This window comes from Callithrix jacchus, chromosome 16 (assembly GCF_049354715.1).
Source record: "Callithrix jacchus isolate 240 chromosome 16, calJac240_pri, whole genome shotgun sequence".
Lineage (NCBI taxonomy): Eukaryota > Metazoa > Chordata > Mammalia > Primates > Cebidae > Callithrix > Callithrix jacchus.
Window position 1 is genome coordinate 52,396,876 of NC_133517.1, and position 22,302 is coordinate 52,419,177.

The 22,302-nt window shown below is 38.1% G+C and overlaps 1 long non-coding RNA gene across 2 annotated transcripts in view; it reads left to right on the forward strand.

The window, feature by feature from the left end:
- The first annotated feature begins 13,983 nt into the window (after positions 1-13,983).
- The window catches only part of LOC144579738 (uncharacterized), a 203,733-nt gene continuing 195,414 nt past the window's right edge, over positions 13,984-22,302 (forward strand). For both annotated transcript variants that reach the window (XR_013527968.1, XR_013527967.1), the window contains exon 1: positions 13,984-14,591. This is a non-coding gene — a long non-coding RNA (uncharacterized LOC144579738). The remainder of the gene's footprint in view (positions 14,592-22,302) is intronic.

Below are 22,302 nucleotides of genomic sequence, written 5' to 3' on the forward strand. Positions count from 1 at the left end.
ACAGTCATGGTGGCTCATGCCACTTTGGGAGGCCGAGGTGGGTGGATCAGGAGGTCAGGTGTTCAAGACCAGACCGGCCAACATACAGAAACCTCGTCTCTACTAAAAATACAAAAAATTAGCCAGACTTAGTGGCAGGTGCCTATAATCCCAGCTACTCAGGAGGCTGAGGCAGGAGAATTGCCTGAACCTGGGAGGCAAAGGTTGCAGTGAACTGAGATCGCGCCACTGCACTCCAGCCCAGGCGACTGTGTAAGACCCCATCTCAAAAAGAAAAATCTAAAAATTGTTTGGCGTGTTTAAAAATAAGTCATCCCCATAAATTTTAGATCTCTGCAACCAATTGGCTATATACATCCAATTAGGACAAGATTTTCCTTACCCCTTCCAATAAGGAGTTTGAATCTTATGTGGATGTATTTTTCTTGTTATTGTATGTTGCAACCTAGAAATAGTGAAGTCCTACCTCCTAATTAAGGACTATAGATCCTTACATAAAAAAATAGCATGGAAAACCATGAAACTAATCATTAACTGTAAAGACGAAAGCACTGTTGGGACTGATTTCATCAAGGGAGACTGCTCAGTATCTTTTGATCCTGGAATTTTAATTAAAATGATGTGTTTCAATTTTTCATTTTCTTCCTTTAAATGAGAAGACTACCAAGCTTGAAGGCTGAAATCCAAACCAGAAATAATTATAATATATTAGTAAGAGCTATGCTTTTGAGTAAACATTTTCTATGTGCTTAGTCTCTGGGTTCATTTTCAGTAACTAATAACATTAACATAGTTGAGTTGTCCTCTAAATATTTTATGTACATAATAGACATTACAACCCACATATCCATAAACTAATAACTACTTTTATGTTACCTACCATTACTAGATAAATAAATATAGTCTTTTCTGCAACCGGAAAGTCAATGACAAATGCCTCCTAAATGATGTCAAGAAACATAAACGGTATTAATGATTATTACTTGCTCCTTAATTCTGTTTACAATTTGTGAGCAACTTCAGATGGCTGATTTCGGAATTTGAATTGAATTATCTGTACTCCTTAAAGCCATACAAAATTTGGGGCCTAATTACCTTTATATCCAGCATCATAGCAACACAGTCCACTATGGTGCTGCAGTGAGCTGTTCCCATACCTGAGTGCAGAAGCTCAAGGTAATGTTTCCACATGGAGACCATCACCGTCATTCCCCGCTTTGTCTTTAGGGCTCAAAGCAAGATGCCTGCTTTTGTTTTGCAACATTCTATTGAATTTTCTGCCTACTGGATTTAGTTTAACTTGATGTAATGCTATTACTTTTTCCAGTAGTCAATGTTGTCTTATACATTTAGTGAGCAGTCAAATTATATTATTTTGTTTTCTGGGATTTTAGCCTGCTTTTGTAATCTGGCAGCACTGGGATCAGAAAAAGAAGATAAGGACAAATAGCAATTGAATAAGCCCATCTTACCGGGACCACTGCTTTTGGTACTGTTATTTTCTTTGTAGCTGTGGCCCTCCTCTGAAATGGAAGTCAAGTCCATCATCACGTTATTCTTAAACTCCCATCCCACCGTAAACATAGACTTGTATCTTAATTTTCTTTTTTTTTTTTTTTTCGGATTAAATAGATTTTATTTTATTTTATTTTATTTTTCATTTTTTATTGGATTATAGGTCTTGGGGTACATGAGCAGAGCATGCAAGACAGTTGCGTAGGTACACACATGGCAGTGTGCTTTCTTTTCTTCTCCCCTTCACCCACATTTGGCTTTTCTCCCCAGGCTATCCCTCCCCACCTCCCCCTCCCACTGGCCCTCCCCTTTTCCCCCCAATAGACCCCAGTGTTTAGTACTCCCCTTTCTGTGTCCATGTGTTCTCATTTTTCGTCACCCACCTATGAGTGAGAATATGCGGTGTTTCATTTTCTGTTCTTGTGTCAGTTTGCTGAGGATGATGTTCTCCAGATTCATCCATGTCCCTACAAACGACACAAACTCATCATTTCTGATTGCTGCATAATATTCCATGGTGTATATGTGCCACATTTTTCCAATCCAGTCTATTATCAATGGGCATTTGGGTTGATTCCAGGTCTTTGCTATTGTAAACAGTGCTGCAATGAACATTCGTATACATGTGTCCTTATAGTAGAAGGATTTATAGTCTTTTGGATATATACCCAGTAATGGGATTGCTGGGTCAAATGGAATTTCTATTTCTAAGGCCTTGAGGAATCGCCACACCGTCTTCCACAATGGTTGAACTAATTTACACTCCCACCAACAGTGTAAAAGTGTTCCTTTTTCTCCACATCCTCTCCAGTATCTTAATTTTCTTGTGAAGATTTACAAACCCTCTGATGTATTTCACCAAATCTAATTCTAATAATACTATAATCTCTAAAACAGGACACATAGGGCATTCATTTGGTACTTTGCATCTTATGAATAGTATTTTACAAACTTAATCTCACTAAATCCTCAAATAAATTCCATGAAAAGGGAATTATTACTCATATTTTTTAGATGAGAAAACAGAGGCTCAGTGAGGTAAAGGAATTTGCCTAGGGTTGCACAGCTATTCATCATCAAAGCTGGAACGTTACCCCCATCTTCTGAAACCACTTTCGTGCTTTTGCAAGTATCTAGCAAAATACCTACTCTGGTTGCTTTCCATATATAATAATCAGGACAAATTTAAAAGAGGGAACCTTTCATATGACTCCTGATTCAAGTGTTTCAACATGTCTGATTTCAGAGTGAGTAAAATAGTCTATAGCTTGACAATCACGGTTTCCACAGTCTTGTTCCAAACTTCGCTGTCAATTCTATTACTCAGCAATCTCTATATGTGCTTTGGCTCTAGTGACACTGAACTACTTTTTTCCTAAGAAATGACAAAAATTTAAATTGTTAAAAAAATTGGGGTCGTCAATTGATTTTGACCAAGTCCCCACTGTGAGTCAGCTACTGAGAAGGCACAAAGAGAAAGAATTCATGTTTATTGAGTGCCTGCCAGGATTGACACCTTTACATGTGTTTTTTTAAATGGATACATAATAATACATACTTACACAGTACATGTGATATTGTGATACATGCATACAATGCATAACTATCAAATTGGGGTATTTAGGATAACCATCACTTCAAACACTCATCATATCTTTGTGTTGGGGACATTTCAAATCTTCTAGCTCTTTTGAAACGTGCAGTAAATTATTGTTAACACTTGACTATAGTTACCTATTGGCCAATAGTTAACTGTAGTCAATAATTGACTATTGCCCAATTGAAGGCAACATTATTCCTTCTATTGGTGTGTTTGTACTCATTAATTAACCTCCCTTAATCTCGCAGCTCACCCTTCCCAGCCTTTTGTAACATTCGTTCTACACTGTGCCTCCATGAGATCCACTTTTTAAAACTCCTACGTATGAGTGAGAACATGTGATATTTGTCTTTCTGTGTCTGGCTTATTTCACTTAACATAATGACACTTAGTTCCATCTATGTTACTACAAATTACAATTTTTAATGGCTGAATAATATTCCATTATGTATATATACCACATTTTCTTTTTTTTTTTTTTTTGAGACGGAGTTTCGCTCTTGTTACCCAGGCTGGAGTGCAATGGCGCAATCTCTGCTCACCACAACCTCCGCCTCCTGGGTTCAGGCAATTCTCCTGCCTCAGCCTCCTGAGTAGCTGGGATTACAGGCAAGCACCACCATGCCCAGCTAATTTTAGTAGAGACGGGGTTTCACCATGTTGACCAGGATGGTCTCTATCTCTTGACCTCGTGATCCACCCGCCTGGGCCTTCCAAAGTGCTGGGATTACAGGCATGAGCCACCGTGCCCAGCCTATCTTATTCCTTCTTACAACCAATATCCCAAAGCTTTGAGTAGCGAAATAACTTCCCCATTCTCTGGTTATGCTATGTTAATGGATATGCTAATTACCTGGAGCTGGTCACTGTGCATTATATATATCGAAACATCACTGTGTATTCCATGAATATGTACAATTATTTATCAATTAAAAATTAAAAATAAATGCATATGTAAATCAGCAATACATAAAATTTTTAAAAAATAGGCCAGGCAGGGTGGCTCACACCTGTAATCCCAGCCAATCACAACCAATATCCCACAGCTTTGAGAAGCTAAATGACTTCCCCATTCTCTGGTAATGTTTTGAATTTTTATTGAGCCATATAGATGGTTATGACTTCAAAGCTAGTGGCTTTTAATTAGATGCTAATCACCTAATTAGAGAAACAGATGGCCTTTGAAATTATGAAAAGTAATTATGAGACAGTATTTAATACATACATTGTAAATCTAATCTAATATTGATGGAAAAATATGTCTATTCTAAATGTTACAACTTTCTAGAGTAAATGAGTAGCAGATAATGGGTTGTAGTTTAGGAGACTTTCTTCTACCTAAAGTAGCCAAGAAAGGCTTAAGGGTGTAAACAAGATTTAAGTGGAACTTTTCAGAATTCTGATTGGTGAAGAAGGAAAGAAAGAGTTATTCAAGATAAGAACATGGTGCACTTGAAAGTATGGAACTGAGAAAGTTCACGTCTCTTTGATGGACAGTGACCACAGGGTATGTGTTGGGAATGAGGGTGGTAAAATGGGAGTAGAGTCAAATCATGGAAACCTTGGAACCCCAGGCTAACAGATTGGGGATTTATCCTATAGGCAACAGGGAATCACGCTTAAATTCAGCTGCAATGTTCTTAAACCAAGCAGTGAAGATTTTGGAAGGTGAGATGGGAAGGAAATTTCCATTGGAGGGAACTGTGGGTACAAGGCAAGGAATGAGGCAGAGCGTATGCATGTGTGCGCATGCATGTGCAAGCCTAGATTAGAAGACATTGTGAAATAAAGATCAAGACTTGGTAAGTAACAATGTTGGGGGGGAGCAGGAGATGAGTTAAGACGACTGTCGAAGCTTCTAGATACTGGGAGACGGTGATGTCATGGGTAGACATGGTGATAAAGAGGAAGTGCTGTTTATAATGATTTCTATACCTAGCTACTTATGATGGGTTTTATATCTCCAGATATCTCAGGAGTTCTATTATTTCTGTTTCCTCATTAATTTGAGATCATGGCAAAATATCACAGTGGAAGGATCCAAAAAACAGTTGGAAACATAACACCAGTTGTTAGAAAATTGTTCGAGGGTTAGAAAATATGGTTTTGGAAGTTGTCTTCTTATAGATGAAAGTTCTAGGGGTGACAATGGTTCCCAACAAAGAAAAACGTAGGGACATCAGAGAGGAGGACACACTCAACACTTAGCTGGCTTTCCTCATTTCACTGTTTCCATGAAACTTTCCAAGGAGTAACCCAACTTGTGGTAGAATCGAGTATGTATTTCTTAGCCACTAAAACTGCAACTCTAACTTTGGTAGCTATAAAATTGCCATCAAGTATGATCATATGAAGAAAAAGAGGAAGGAGTGTCAAATAGGAAAACTAAAAACCTTGCTAAATCCACAAATTTCTCTAGGAAAAAAGTGAGTACTTTTGCTGAAATCATTTACTATTGGATAGCTAAGGAAATTTTCATTTTAACATGACTTAGAATTTTAATTCTCTAAATACATAAGTAATGACAGGATATAGTAATGGGTAGTGCAAGTATTTAGCAATGTTAATGCTTATAGAACTGATATAACTATACATTTGCAACATAAAAGAGGCTCCAAGATATATTATCTAATGTGCCTTATTAAATAAGTAATCAAAGCATCACATCTTAGTTGCTCATTACGTTCATGAGGATTATCAGGGAAAAAAGGTTCTAATAAACAGCATTTTGGGAAGTTTGAGGGATTTTCTTTGAGAGTATGAGAAAAGTAACTCTTGACCACAAGCTGTTACCCTCTGTAAGTCTAAATATCTTTTTATTTTGTTTCACTTTGTTTTCTTCTAAGGGGGGACTTGCTATACTTGACAACTAAAAAACAATACTTTGTATTTTGTAATTTTTTGTATATTGTAAAATGCATATTTTTGTAAATAGAAGGTTTAATTCTCTTTAATCTTATATTTTATTGTATGCATTTTAAACCATTGAATATAATCTCCATGTTGTCTTCATACTTACATCATCAATTCTTTGGACATAGGATTTGTATCTCAGTTTCATCATCATTTGTTCTGGTAGTACAGTTTTAATGTCCTTCTTCCTATTTCCTCTTTAATTGTTTGTGTTACTCTTTTCCGACTCCTTTGAATGTGGCTACATTCTTCTGCTAATAAAGTGTAGAGCATCGATTGTAATGTTCCAGGTCAAATCTTAACAGAGTCATTTAAATGTCAGCAGCCACATTTTTCAAATGGAGATGCCAGGAGTATTTTATAGCTCTGAAAGCCAAACAATAATATTGTCTATGGGCACTCAAATCTAACACTTCGGGGAATAAACTGGAGAGTTTGTAAAGAGACAGGAAAGTGTTTCTTCCTTCCTCAGCATTTTCTATTTAACTAATTCAATATATCCACTATGCTTTTTCATTAACTTTTTTTTGCATTAGTTTCTAGTTCTATAACTATTGGTAATTGCCATAAGCAATATAGAAAATTACATAAGCCAATACCCTGGCACAGTATCGGAAGTCTTATGCCTGGGAACTCCCTTGAGCTTATAGCTCTTAATAGGTAAATTTCATTTTATGTATTATATAGAAACACATTATTTTTCAGACAATTGTTTCAAAATATCCTATATTGTACCCTTCAGATTTTTAAATGAATATTATGCAAAATGCTGAACCTCAGAGATTTGTCATAGGAATACATTTATTAGAAATATTTTGAATTAATGCAACTTAGATTATGTGATGAGATATACTAGATTTCTTTTGCATCAACGGTTGTCAAATTGAGTTGTCGTGACTATTGCATTCAGTAATTTTAAAACAATATAAAGGATTGACACATTTTTCTCTGGGTACTATGGCTAGGAATGTCACCCGATAGTAGAAATGTACACCTCTGGTTATCATATCAAGGTCTAGTTTTGGTGGTGAGAATAAGTATAGAAAGAAGGAACAAGAGAAATTCTCTAATGCAAGTGAGATTTCACCCCCCAATCCAGTTAGCATTAATCATAACAGAAATGTGTTTTTAATTTTTGTTGCTGTTCTCAGGAGAGATTAGTTTTCTATTATACTTACTCTCTTCTGTCGTAGAAAGAAATATGATAAGACGAGTCATAGCTAACTTAAATTTCATGAAGATTTGCTTATTTTATGAAACCAAGATCGTCAACAAAGTGCCAGATGAATGGATCAATTCCTGGGGTAGCTTGGGAACTTATTTGAAAGCGGGGCCAGAAAGTAAAATTAGATTGCTTTTGTGCTGATTATCCTCATTTAGCCAGATAAATTTCCATGTTTGATTCTCCTTTTTCATTTCTGTATTTTAAATTTCAGTCAAAATCACTTGCTCTTTGTTCTAAAATATATACCTGTGTTTATTGAAACAAGTCTTCATTTTTTAATTGACTGGAAATAGATGGTTAAACAGAACCAAACATGTAAAATACACCTTGATAATATTTTACATAATTATATATATGTAATATATAAAGTCAAATATTGGATATGAGTGCCATAATTAGAATATATGTATTCAAGTCCATAAACTGGCCATTTGTTAGTAGTAATTAAGCAACCTGCAGGGTGGCATTACTGAAAAAAATAACAATTCTTTTGTCTTTGTAATGTATTTTAAGTACAGTGTTTGAGTTCATATACCTTCTCACATGTGTTTATTAATTTTCACATTTATTTATCTTTAATACTAGTTGTTCTTTTATAATCATTGTGTTAAGTTCTTCATATGATTTTACTGAATATACAATGTTAGGATGCTGATAAAACATTCTGACTTTATACTTGTTACCAAAACATATTTTATTTAGAAAAAAACATCAAAACATTAATTAGTTCTGGGAAATGATCACTGTCAGGCTATAGATCCCAGGAATGACCAATATTTCTATTTGATACTGCAAAGAAGATTTTCAAGGTACAAGAGTACCAATTAAAAGGAAAACCAAAAAATGTAGCCACATTACTTTTTCATCATTCTTATAACTGATGACCCCTTTGAAAGTATGTTTCTGTTAAATGTATTCTCAGCTCATGCCTTATTCCCAGTAGGGAACAAAAGCCCTATTGAGATTAGTTGCCACAATTTAAACTCAATTGATTTGTTGAGCCTTGTGTCCACTTGGAAATTTATCAGAAAAGACTGAGAGTAGCTAATTTAATCTTTCTTTTTATGGCTTTTGACAGGCAAGGTCCTTGCCTGGCCAGTACAGACATATTCTGTCATTACATCTACTTTTTATTTGTAATGATGTGAGGTCTGGAGCTGAGAATAGTGCCCATGTATTTGCAAAGCATGTCTTTCACTTGTGACAGGTTACACCTTCTCAACTGTTGATGATTCCATTTCCTCTTGTTCTGAACATAGGAAGTGCTTTAAATTTGCTTTTTTTTTTTTTTTGTTTCTTTCTTTTTTTGAGACAGTCTCGCTATGTTGCCTAGGCTGGAGTGCAGTGGTGCAATCTCAGTTCACTGCAGCTTCTGCCTCCTGGGTTCAAGTAATTCTCCTGCCTCAGCCTCCTAAGTAGCTGGGACTATAGGCACCCACCACCATGCCTGGCTAATTTTTGTATTTTTTTTTTTAGAGAAAAAATTTGTTGGCCAGGCTGGTCTTGAACTCATGACCTCGCGATTCACCCGCCTCAGCCTCCCAAAGTGGTGGGATTACAGGTGTGAGCCACCACACCTGGCCCTAAATTTGCTTTTTCTATGAGCCCCAGAGCTTTTTGCTCCACTGTGCTGGTGGTACGTTCAAAATCTTGAAGTGTTTAGGACTTCTGGGTGGATTGTGATCCACATAGATATCTTCCCTGTGTAAGCCTGAAACCCTTCATCATAGTCCAGGGCAACATCCCTCATCCCCCAAGTGCCCAGCCATCTCGGATCAAATCTACAGACAGAAGTCATTAGACAATGAGTGAGCACTGTGGGTGGATCAGCACCAGTCTGACTGCTAGGAGAACAAAAGCACATGATCTACCTCCATTGCCCTTTATGACCAACAACAAATTATTTTCTTTACTTAGATTGTGTTCAGCAACACTCACATTTATACCTAAAAATGAAAAATGTAATATGTAATAATTATATAAATATATTACTCTAAGTATGTTCATAATATGTTACTAATATATTATTAATACAATACAGAAATATATTAATATGAATTTATCAGTAATATGAATTAATATTTATATTAATAAAATATAATCTATATAATATTTTATATAATAGTTTCCCACATGAACTCCAGACAATTTAATGAGACAGGCAGAGAGGTATTATTAATGTGGGTGCAGTAGAGTAATATAGCCTAAAATTTTAAGGTCATACTGCCTTAGATCAAATTCCAATTCATGTAAGTATGGTCCCGAGTTAAAAATTCTCCCTAGTTCAGTCACCTCCTTTATTAACTGGGAGAAGAGCAATATTATCTACTTTAAATAACTATTTTAAGGATTAAATTAGCAAGTACCTATAAAGAATTTAGCCCAGTGCCTGACATGTAGTAAAGTTTTTAATTTATCTTTGACTACACAGCACAATTACATAAGAGAAATGGGACTCCAGTCTAAGAATCCAATCCTTGTTCCACTAGATCATGGAAAAATGTATCTACATTTCAGATCCTAAGTGGCATGTTTTTAAAATCTCCATTATGCTGACCCCAAACCCCTTACCCTAAGCTTCATGGATTCCTAACAACAAACAAGGCTGCTTAGACACTATTGATATCTGCAAATTGGTCTAAGTGTGGATTCCAACACAATACTTACAGTCATGCTACTACCTGGCAGCAACATGTGTTTAAGCATCTGGCATCTTTCAAAAGTTCATACTCAGAATAAGAACCGTTAAAAAAACACAAATACGGTCAGTCTGGAGCTTATCTCTTACTTTAAATCTTCAAAGGACAGCCAAGTCTCAACTAATTACGGAAGAATCAATGAGCTAGTACTTATCTCTTCAATGAAGAACACACAGACAGCTCATTTTTCAAGCCTTCACAGCAATGTGCTAGTGTAAGATTTCAGTGGCTGCTAAGATTCTGTGAATTGCTTAAAACTGCCCAAGCTTTCCTATATTTTTATTTAGAAGAAAATAAGGTGTATTAGATTTAACAATGTGATAAACTCTATGTACCCTTCGGTGGTCACTTTTTTCTATGACAATACGTACCATTGTAATATTTGCCCTTATAAAAAATAAATTTAAAGAGTATAGTCCCAGTCTGTGTCTATACATGGTTTATGATTAAGAATGTAAAGTGGTGTCTTCATGGCTCTGATATTTGAAGATTAATTCCAACCCTTTTTTGTATAATCAGTTTATACCAAATAAAACCTGCCTCTCAACTCAGAGATAGCTTTTTAATATACATCCTTCTAGAATATACCATGTACTCACAAACACACTTACATATATGTTTATATGTTTCACCCTTTAATGGGGGTCACATAATTTTTATTTTAAAATTTTTTAAATTAAATTTTTTTACTTTAATGGCTTTAGAAGTGTAAGTGGTTTTTGGTTACATGGATGAATTGCACGGTGGTAAAGTCGAGATTTTAGTACAGCCATCACTGGAGTAGTGCACATTGTACCCAATGAGTAGTTTTCTATCCCTTACTTACTTTTACCCTTCTCCCTTCTGAGTCTCCAGTGCCCATTATTCCATTTTGTATGTCTTTGTGTACCCATAGCTTAGAACATACTTACAAGTTGGAACATATGGTATTTTGTTTTCCATTACTGAGTTAATTCACTTAGAATAATGGCTTCCAGCTCCAACCAGATTGCTGCAAAAGACAGTATTTTATTCATTTTTATGGCTGAGTAGTATTCCATGTTGTATTTACAGCACATTTTCTTTATCCACTGATTGGTTTATGGGCACTTAGGTTGGCTCTGTATCTTTGCAATTGTGAATTGTCCTGTGATAAACATGTTGGTGCAGGTATATCTTTTTTTAATTGGTTTTGCTCAAATGCTTTATTCAATCAAAAAATAAGAATCTATTATGTTTGGTATTCTGTGCCTATACATATATTTCTTATACACCAGCATATGATATATGAGGAAATATATTTCTCATCTATATTGTATCTAATGATATGCATAAGGTTATTTCAGGTTAAATTTATATTATACTTATTTTACCAAGCATTATGAAGAAAGCATTTTGACATCCCAAACAGACGTTTCTCTCCTGTACTGTAATATAATTTAGTCACATCTCAAGTTAATTCTGAGAAATTGAAATATAGCAAAAGTAACAATTCCATAAATATCAGTAAAGATAAACAAAAAAAACTTAAAGGGAGCAATGTGAAAACATGTCTGACTTTTCAGTTAGATCATTTTAATTTTTTCTTTGGCAAACAACTGAACAAAACCCCAAATTACCCAAATTTACTAAGGAAGTGGAGCCACATGATGATAATCAACACAAGAGTCTCTGCAGCCATCCGGAATTCAAGCTGTGCATATGGAGAACTCTGCTATTCCAAACAACTTGTATACCAGGATTCAAATTTCTAAACTCTAATGGAAATTTAAGGTAGAAATTGAAACAAATATTTGTCAAATTATTAAATTCTTAGAGAGATGATTAGTAATGTTGATACAGAGCTAGCAAAGTACGGAAATTTTCAGCACCACTAAGTTTATGAAAAGCATGCAAACTTAAGTTTAGGCACACTCGAAATGAATTTGAAGAAGTCTTTCTAGCCTAGAAATATTTTGTAAATTTCATTCAATTAATAAATATTGACTGACAAAAACTATAAAATAAATCTTGGTTAGATGAATAGGTATCTCTCACGTGTGACTTTAGGTTAGACATAAAGAATGCAAACAATAAAGGGATATGGAATTGTTTCTAGAGGAACCTAGAATTTAAAATGTTAAGAAATGTACACAGAAAGTAAATACATGGTATAAGGAGTGGAAGGTGATATGTGTCTTTAAAAAATTTCTGGGACATTTGTGCGATGGACGCCAAAGGGGAGAAGTCATGGAAGAGGCAGAGTTTGAAGTGACTCTTCCAGGACTGCAATGGTTTGGACCTAAGACCTGGAGAAGAGTATCACAGATGCTCACATGTAATGGCACACAGGTGTGCAGACGCTGTTTGGTAGGAAATGGAAAACCAGGGAATATTTGTGAATAGGGAAATGATATGGTCAGGGTTTTGCGTCAGGAAAAGCAATCAGCAGAAAATATTTAAACTGTGTGCGAGGGCGGAAAGGCTGGAGGGGAGGGAATGGACCGCCTGCAGGGCTCTGAAGTGCGGAGCTGGAGCTTGGGATCAGGCCAGAGTTGGGGATAAAAGTTTGGGAATCTGGGTGTCCTCTTCCTAGTGTTCATAATTGAGAAGCCCCAAGAAGAGCAAAGGGCGGGGCAGTTTCTTGCTGGAGGGCGACAGCATCAGAAGAGCCAACCTCCATGCTAAATATCTCGTCTAATGTCTGACATCTCAAAACAACAACAACAACGCGCGCGCGCGCACACACACACACACACACACACACCACCCCCAAACCAAAAACCCTCAGTACAAAGTAGGGCCACCTCCCCAAAGGGAGGTGGGAAATCAAGGTGCAGAGAATCAGAGAGGATAGCGCACTCCAGGGCCCACCAGGGCTAAAACTAATGCAAAGATGACACAGAGTATATTTAAAACAGTGTACTTGGACCTTCTTCAACAGCTATCTTTCTTGGCCGACAGAAACTCAGGAGTCCCTGCTTTAAATAGATTGTTATGGCGTGCGTTCTTTTCTAAAAGGTGTTTTAAGCTACTTTGTTTTCCTGAAAGCCCCTGCAGCTGTGCTGGCTGTCTCTTTCGTGCCTGTGAATGAACACTGGGGTCAGGAATATGTAGGGCCAGCGACATTATTCAAGTTCATTGTCTTTACCGCGCCCTGAAAGTGGGGTCTGAGTGTCCACCCGGCGGCCTCGCCAAGAAGGAACTTGGCATAGTTTTCCAGCTGGTAAGTAGATAGGCAAAGGAAAGAAAGCAGGGTATGAAGAGCGCCCCCGTAGGAAGCAAAAGTTAAAGCTGCCACAGACCCGGCTTTACCCTCAAACCCAGGAAAGCGGTGTCACTAGGTGCTAGGGACTGCCCCCGAGCGAGCTGGGCTGGACGTGCTCGGAGGAAAGTCAAATTTTATCTGCGCTCCTAGTTATCTTCGCGGGTCTTTCTCCAGGAAAATAATCCTGGCACCATCACTCAGGAGCCATCTGTCTTCACCCAAATTCCCCGGGGTCAAGCGGCCAGCCCGGGGTCAGGGTCGTGCTGGGGGCGGGCGGGAGGACAGGGCCGAGGGAATTCCGAGAACCCGCCGGAGCGCGTCGCAGCTGGGCGTCCCGGGGCTTTCCCGGCCTCCGGTGCGCGGCAGCCCCGGGCGCTGCGTCCCTCCAGCCCAGTGCAGCCAGGTGAGAGCTGCTGAGCGAAGCAGGTGGGTGTGGAGGTGCCGGGTCCGGGGCAGCAGGAGCCGCGGGCAGGCGGGAGCTGAGGGAGGCGCCCAGCTGAGGTGTGGGCGGCGCCCGCCCGCCAGCGCCCCGGCCGCGCCCTGGACACCCGGGCGCTGTCCCTAGCTGAGCGCACAGCTCTGGAGCCGCGAGGCCGAGCCCCGGAGTCCCCGGAGTCCCCTGCCAACTCGCACAGCTCCGCCGCCCACCTCGAGAGCCTCAAGTTCAGAGGAGGAGGAGAGGGAGGAGGAAGAGGAAGAGAAAGCTGCGGCCGCTCCAGCCGGCGGGTGCGCGGAGCACGGGAGGAGGCGGAGCGGGAGGCTGGGGTGGCCGCAGCCGTGTGTGCGCGCCGGGCTGGCTAGCTGCGGGGCTGGGGAGCGACGCCCCAGAGCGCCACGCCTAGCCTCCCGCGCGCAGCCTCTGCCCTGCTCCGCCACAGACACACACCCACCAAGCACCCACCACCCTCCGCCCCCGCGGCCGCTGCCGCGCCTCGGGCAGCCCCAGAGAGCGGCAACTCCCAGGCTGGCACGACTCCCTTTCCGGCTCCTTCCTCGCGGCGAGCTCAGCCCCTCTCGATTTTTCCTCTTCGGTTCCAGCCCTCTCTCGACTGGTTGGCGGTGGCGGCGGCAGGGGAATGGGGACCCCGCGTGGAGAAGAGGGTGAAGATCGACGAAGATTATTGTTTTTTTTAAAGGATGCCTTAGCTTCCTCCCGCCGCCTCTCCTCTGAGCTTTTCTACTAGAGACCGCGAACCAGAGTCAGGGATGTAAAGACAGGGGGAGAGCACGCCAGGAGCTCCAGCCAGCCGGGGAGACCCTCCTTCTTGCGGAGGGGAGGGGGATTTCCAGCGACAGATCACTGGCGAAGGGGATCGTCGCGGGGAGAGGCTCCCCGGAGGGAGCGGGGAATCCCGCAGCCCTTTGTGGTGCCCGAGCCCGTGCCGCCTGCTGAGCGGGGTCTGTGGGAGCTAGGTAAGTGGAGGGGGCATTGCTGCCCCTCGAAGGGGTCTTCCTTTAAGAATGAATCATCGCAGCAGCCTAGCCAGACTTGAGTTGCTAAAGGAATTGGAAACTGCCATATGGCGCCCAATGGACTTATACACAAAGCTGACTTAGCCCTGAGAGGGTTTTTAATGTAAGGATCCTTCCTGGTGGGAAAGGCGCTCAAGGGTTAGCCCCTGAAAAGCTTCCCAGCAGCCTGACTGGGAAGGGATGGGGATGTTATTTCTAGGAGCCGAGCTCTCGTTGCCTTCCGTCCATTTGTTGGTAAATACCACTCTCACATGCACACACTTGTGGGACTGGATTTAGGGAGTGTGATGTCTCTGATGTATGAACGATCCTCAGAACACAGAGACATTCATACATTTTATTCTTCAAGCTGTGCGCGGTCTGCGTTCTGTAGCACGATTCCCGAGAGGGAGAACGGGTCTCTAAGGAGAGAGCTTCATGGCTGTTTCCAACACACTCTGTTGGGGACTTGGGAATACGTTTGCCCTGAAGAGCACCAAAAGACATCGAGCGTTTGCCTCATCATTTGCTCCCGATGCTTAATGACCCTCTTCAAAATAGTATGCCGCCATCCATTTTCTCCAGTTATGAGCATTTAGTGTATTCATTCATAAAAACTATCAGTGTGCAATATGCACAAACATGCCATTTATGCAACATTTATGACTGCACATGTGTTTCAACAATAAGTAATAATACATACAAGATGAAAAAAATTTAGTATGCACAGATGTACACTGGGTTAATTCCACGCAGGTTGAACATTCCTTCTAATCAAGTTGTGCAGTAATGTCAAGATGTTAAGTATCATATCACATTTTCATTTTTGCATTAATTTTTTTATTTTGTTGGGAATCTGATTTTTTTTAACCAAGGGAAAGGAAGAGTAAGCATTTTGTTGTTGTTGCTTTTTAAATGTGTAATATAGTGTGGGATAGAGGTCTCTTGGTTTATTTGCCAATAAACAGCAACAGAGATTTTAGTCAAAAATCTTGTCTTACCTGTCAGTGGTGAATAACTTACAGGAAAGATTTTGTAAAAGAGGGTAATATTCTAAAGTTATATATAAAGAAAATAAAGTTTCACATTATGTATTTCACTCTTTAGGGGTGTGTGTATGTGTGTGTGTGTAAATATAAAGTCCAAAACTTATAGTACATGAATAAAACCCATAGACATCTAGACTAGAGAGTTCTTTGTTTTTCAATTAACTCAAACAGTTTAGTAATTTGGCACATTACACATGTGTATGCACATTTAATTGCTGTTTGAGGGTGTGTTTTTTAATATAAGGGCATGGATAAAGTATGGTGGCATGGACTCTGAAAATACTGAAGGTCCAACGTAGAAATAACTTTGTTCCCCAGTGAAGGAAAAGTATCCTCATCACCTACAAGAGTTAATATGCTTCCACAAAGTAATAACCATAATCACTTCCCTCTTGCCTTCAGGTTTTTGACAATCGTTTATCACAAATAGAATTCTGTCTGATGCACCCTTCTTCCTTTTCTGGCACTACTCAGACTTGTGGAGAAAGGAGTGAATTACTTGGCAGTTCTATTTGTTTCTTCCTCCTTTAACCTTCACCTTCCCTCTCCATGTTAGTGTTCTCAAATCTCCCTCATACACAAACCCATACGTATCGACTCCAGAAAAGCACTCTGCTGCCTGCCACTTTCAGAGTTCTCACCTCACATCTTTCTTCTCTATTGCCTCTCTTTTCTTTTGTCCTATTTTTCCAAATAGAATCAGTCCATGCATCAGTTGAAACTATTTCCCATTTCACTGCTTTCCAAGTCCCACAGTTCAACTTTCCAAGCATATGTATTTACTGAGTATTCAAATGGGGTTAGTAGAAATTATTACTTTATCCATTCCTTTCTGTTTTGGTTTTAAAACTTCATTGTTTATGCAATAGGGCAACTGCCTGCCTTAACTTTCAGGCTGGTAATAAAAGTAAGCTTGCTAGAATAACAAAATGGCAGGATATAGTTTCAATCACCTTTCTTGGCAGCCTAAGAGTGTATCTGTCCAGGTTTTTTGTATACCTGCCTGCATGTCTACAGATGCACAAGTCTGCAGAGCATCTTTGTTAAATATTGAAAAAAATATTCTTTCTCGAATGCATATCTGGCATTCTTATATGGTAGAGAGATCAGTATATGTGCATAACATGTTGTGAAGGTAGACCCAAACCTAGGAAATCTATAAGATATATTTCATTCTGCCCTAATGCATTTTTTTCTTCGTAAAGAACTAATTAGTTTCTTTGAAATTTGCTGTCTCTTAAAGACTAATTCCAAAGGAAGTTTCTTAAAGTTGATAGGAAATCTCACATATATTTTAAGGAAAATACATAAGGGTAAGATATTCTACTTATTTCAAAATGTAAACTTTTTAGATTTGTTTATATGCTTCAGTTTGATTTTACGTAAAATTGTGATTCCTATTATTTTCACAGAGACTTCACAGAAGTGGATGATACAAAGGCATTATATGTGATTTCTTTTTAAGTCCAGAGGTTTTTTGTTTTGTTTTTGCTAGAGTTTATGGCCTTCTTATGCCCAAGTGATAGAACAGACTTTATAGAGCAGAGCAGCATTAGGTTTTTCAGTCACATTCTACAAGTGTTTTTATAGTCTAGATCTGTAACCCATTCTGTTTTATTGCTTAATTTCTCCTTGTGCCTCTCAAATATGTAGTCCCACCAACTGTTTACTGCAAGTACGAGTTGTGAGCCAGAAGGTCATGTGTGTGAGACCAGGAATCCCTTGACCTGTGTAAGCCAAACACTCTTCTATTATCTTGAAAAGTGCCTATTCCTATAGGTTGAATTTTAACTATCTTTGCTATCTCATTTAATGTCCCATAGCCACTCATTGATTCATTAATTAATTCATTTATTACTTATTAAATATATAGAAGAAGAAGAGTGTTTGAATAGAATGTAATGAATGCAAAAGATATAGAAGAATCCTGCCCTCAAGAATTTTTTAGGGTAAAAAAAAAATTGAATAACTTATTGAAGAATCACAGTTATCGTTCAAAATGAAAGATCTCTTTTATACAGAAATACACTTAATACTTTTATATTTAGCAAATTAATTTAAACAAATCTATGAAGAGGATCATGAAAATTTTCACCAACTCTGCATTTGGCAATTGTTAGAAAAAAATAACAATAACAGTAATAATAATTGTATTAAAATATTTAATTTTAAACTTAGAGTATTATAAGTAATACTATTTTATTGACATATATAAAATAAAGTTATTATTATTATTATAGCACCTATTTGAGGCAGATACTGTTTTATGCATTTTGCAAATATTATTTTCATTCTAACAACCACCCTATGGGGTAGCTGTCAGAAATGCCCTTTATTATATAGATATGAAAACTAATGCTCAGAGACTTTTCAACCCCCATATTTTCAACAGGAATTTGAAATAAGGTAGTTTAGAGGCTGGTTTTTATAATGTAGGTGTGATTTTATCAGAATGTTAACACATTAGGAACTACTAGCTTTACAGGGACCACAGAAAATGAGGCCAGATGATTCAGACGATCTGATTGGTCAGTTTATTTTCATTTTCAGGTTTTTAAAAAAAAGTTTGTGAATTATTTTAAATATAGTATTACAAGTATGTTTAATGTAGCTATTTTTAGAATTATTTATGTTTTTTAAAAAATATTAGTTCTGAAGTATAATTGTTTTACTCGTGGTTCCATGTTTTTCTCTGTAAAACGTGAATATTGCAATGGAAATGAAAACATCGTTACTTAAAAGATTTACATATTAGTATAGTGTCTAGAATGCATTTATTTTATTAAGTGCAGAATTACTATGATTAAATTATGAAACCATAAATGAGATTTTCCTCAAGAAAAGTTTATATATTTGAAGAAAAGTTTTTTTCTCAATAGCCCCTACTTCTGTTATGTGAACAATGTCATCCAGATTAAATTTGAAAGTTAAAATGATTAAATATTGCCTGCCGGAAGCCATAGAATCAAATATTTAGATATATTCTCATGACTGACATTGTAATTTTTCACACGAATATTAGGTCTTACAGGTTCAATCTCATGGTATAGCCAACCTTGAACCTACAATTGGCTTATTAGATAAAATTTCATTTTAAAAGTTTGGTTAGTTTGGAACTTGTATACATTTCCTTATAAAAATAGTACTTTAAGTGATGTTTAGATCCTCAGACCAATACACCAAAGCCCTTTTAATAACTAAATATACCTGAAATACAGCTGTTAGTACTAAAAATAGAAAACAAAACAAAAAAGCCCAGCCATTATGTATAGCAATACTCCTGGGAAATCATTTGATTTAAATAATGTTTATTGGCTTCCTCTGTGTGAGACTCATTTAAGATACAGAGGTGAATGCAGTACTGCCTAGGCCCACGAGGAGGAGAGAAAATGGAGAAGGCATTTGCACATAAATAACTGACATTAGGAAGAATTAAGGAAGCATTATAAAACTGACAGAGGCAAAGTGTTAAATATTTGATTCAGAGTTTTACCATGAGAGCCAGGGACTGCATATTCCTCGAGGTTCTCATTTGGTAGTTCATCCTAAAGGATCTACTGACCTTCTCTGTGCCAAGTCCGACATAAATATGAATAAAACACCATACACTTACAGCCTACACTTGCAGACAAATAATTCACAACAAACTATTATAAATACTATTGGTAGATTGGGATGGCAATTCAGCGGAGTCATTGTATGACAGAAGAATCCCAACAGGTTGCTTTGTGCTTCTAAATGTATTTATAGCCATGACACTTACTCAGTCAGATCCGATACCCCCTTTTCATATATAATACTTTGTAATCTCCTCTTTATGTTCCTGAAATAATATTTATAGACAATAAATCCTATCTACACATATAACATTTAAAAAATCAATATAAATTCCCTATATGTAATAGAAAGAGTAAATAAGAAAGCAGCTTATGATAAAATAGGAGGTTTATCAATATGTATGTGCTCAGATATAACTACACTAAAAGATGTACTAAAATAGACGCTTGTTACTTAAAATGCATAGGTTTGGATAAGGAGATAAGTTCAGATAAGATCGACGATAAATTTGGGTAAGAAGATAATATTCAATTGAATATTGTTGACACTTTTGTATACGTGGCATTTTAAAATAAGAGCAAAATAAATATATTAATTGAATGTGACAGCAGCAATTGCAAACATATGTGGGTGTGCTGGATTAGTGAATCAGTTAACAGGAGCAGCATGATAACTGGTGACATAACTTTCCAAAATGGTGAGCAAATCTTGGTAATAACACCTTCTATCATTCCTAGAAAATTCCTGTGTAAAAATATGCTATGAACAATAGGGCTAGTGTTTAGTCACAGATAACAGCAAGCAAGTTTTTCATTTACATAGGTGTCTGGTAAGATGTGTAAAAGTTATGGAGGGAGCAATATTTACTGCATTTTTGGGTCTTGCCCTTCAGATATTTCATAACTTTAGGAAACTCACTCCAAAGGATTCTATTCCTCTCATTCAGCAGCACTGATTATGACTATATTCTCCCATTGAAGAAAGCCAATACAATTCTACTGTGTGGGTGGCTATTTTGAAAAAGTCAAGCTCTCTAAGTTTCTAGTATGAAGGTAAGTTTAGTGATTGACTAAATACAAAATAAATAGCAACAAAATGAAATCATGTAGATTGCTAAGCATTTAGAGACATCCTATTAGTGGGCACAATCTGATGATTTGATTATCACTGTGAGGAGTTTCATTTTCTACGTGGGATAGACAGACAAGACTTCACAGATAAAGTGACATCTAAGTTCCTTTTTAAAAGATGAATAAGCATTCTCCAGGTGGAAAAGGAGGTGGATGGAGAACATTCTAGGCAGAAGGAACAGAGTTTACAAAGCAGTGTCATAAAAAGGGCTTGGCTGGTGACTGAGGCTCAGCATTGGCAGTTGTAGGAAGTGATGGGAGACAAGGCCAAAGAAGGTTGGGGATTAGATGTGAAAGGTGTTTAGTTATCCTACATCATTTGGATTTTTTCCTGGAAGATGGGTGGGGGAGGGGGCTAACTGCAATTGTTTAATAGGTGGCATAGTTTATTTTTGGTGACAATCTCTTAGCTAATGTGAAGAGGATTAACTTTAACAGGATAAAAAACTGATACTTGGGAGACTAGTTAGGAGTCTTTCAAGGAATGCAACTAAGATAACATCTAAGACTTGCCTTAAAGTCTTAAGGCGAGAAGTGGGGGCGTTTTGGATCCCTGATGGCAAACACTTGCAATCTAAGGGAGTCCAAGTTTTCCATCTCCCAATACAGGTCATAAGAGTAGGCATTAGCCTCCTTTTTTTCTTTTCAAGGGTGATTGTATTAGTTGAGGTAACTTGAACTTCTATGATAAACTTCCATATTTCAGTGGTTAATAGAGTGGACATTTATTTTTTGCTTACATGAGAGTTCAATGTGTGTGTTCAGTGCAGTGATTTGGGGACCCAAATCTTGCTCTTGATACTAGAAACATGAAGTTCTCTGCATCCAGCTAACATTGTGGAAGAGAATGAACAGAGAGAAAGCACACCCAAGTAGTGACACACCTGGTGTCCATTCATACCCTGCTGGTGAGATAGTCACATTGTTCCATATACAAAGAGGGCTGGAGTTTGCAACTTCTAGCTGGGAGGCCACTTTCCAGTCATATTTCTGTATGATGGAAAGGGAAGCACAGATTTTGCTAAACAGAAATTTCTGCTATGTTTTGCTCTCTGGCTATAGGTAGGAAAACCTCAACCCCAGAAGACAACCTGAATCTCACCTAGTCACTGTATCCATCTCAAAATCCAGGTTCTATGGCTGATGCTGAATGCCCCCCATCATTTAGTCTGGATATGGACCCTCATTGTGCAGAAACATTTGTGCTAAAAGGCAAGTTATCAGCCTCCAGTATACAGGCATACCTCATTTGTTTTATGGTGCTTAACAGTTGCTGCGAGTTTTACAAATTGAAGGCTTGTGGCAGCCCCACATCACCTGAGTCTGTCAGCATCATTTTTCTAACAGTGTGCTCACTCCATGTCTCTGTGTCACATTTTGGTAATTCACCCAATATATCTAATGTTATTATTATATAGGTTATGGTGATCCATGATCAGTGATATTTGATGTTACAATTGTAATGGGGGGCACCATGAGTTGTGCTCATATAAGATGATAAACTTAATGGATAAATGTGTGGGTTCCGACTGCTCCACTGACTGGCTATTCCCACCACTCTCTCCCTTTCCTTGGGCCTCCCTATTCCCTGAGACACAACAATATTGAAAATAGGCCAATTAATAACCCTACAGTGACCTCTAAATGTTCAAGTGAAAAGAAGAATCACATGTCTGTCACTTTAAATCAATAGCTAGAAAGGATTAAGCTTAGTGAGGAAGGCATGTTGAAAGCCAAGACAGGCTGAGAATTAGTCCTCTTGTTCCAGTTAGCCAAGTTGTGAATTCAAAGGAAAAGTTCTTGAAGGAAATTAAAAATGCTACTCCAATGAGCTCGTGAATGATAATAACAGAAAAAGAGTCCGATTACTGATACAGAGAATGTTTTAGTGGTCTAGGTAGATCAAATCAACCACAACATTCCCTTTTAAACCAA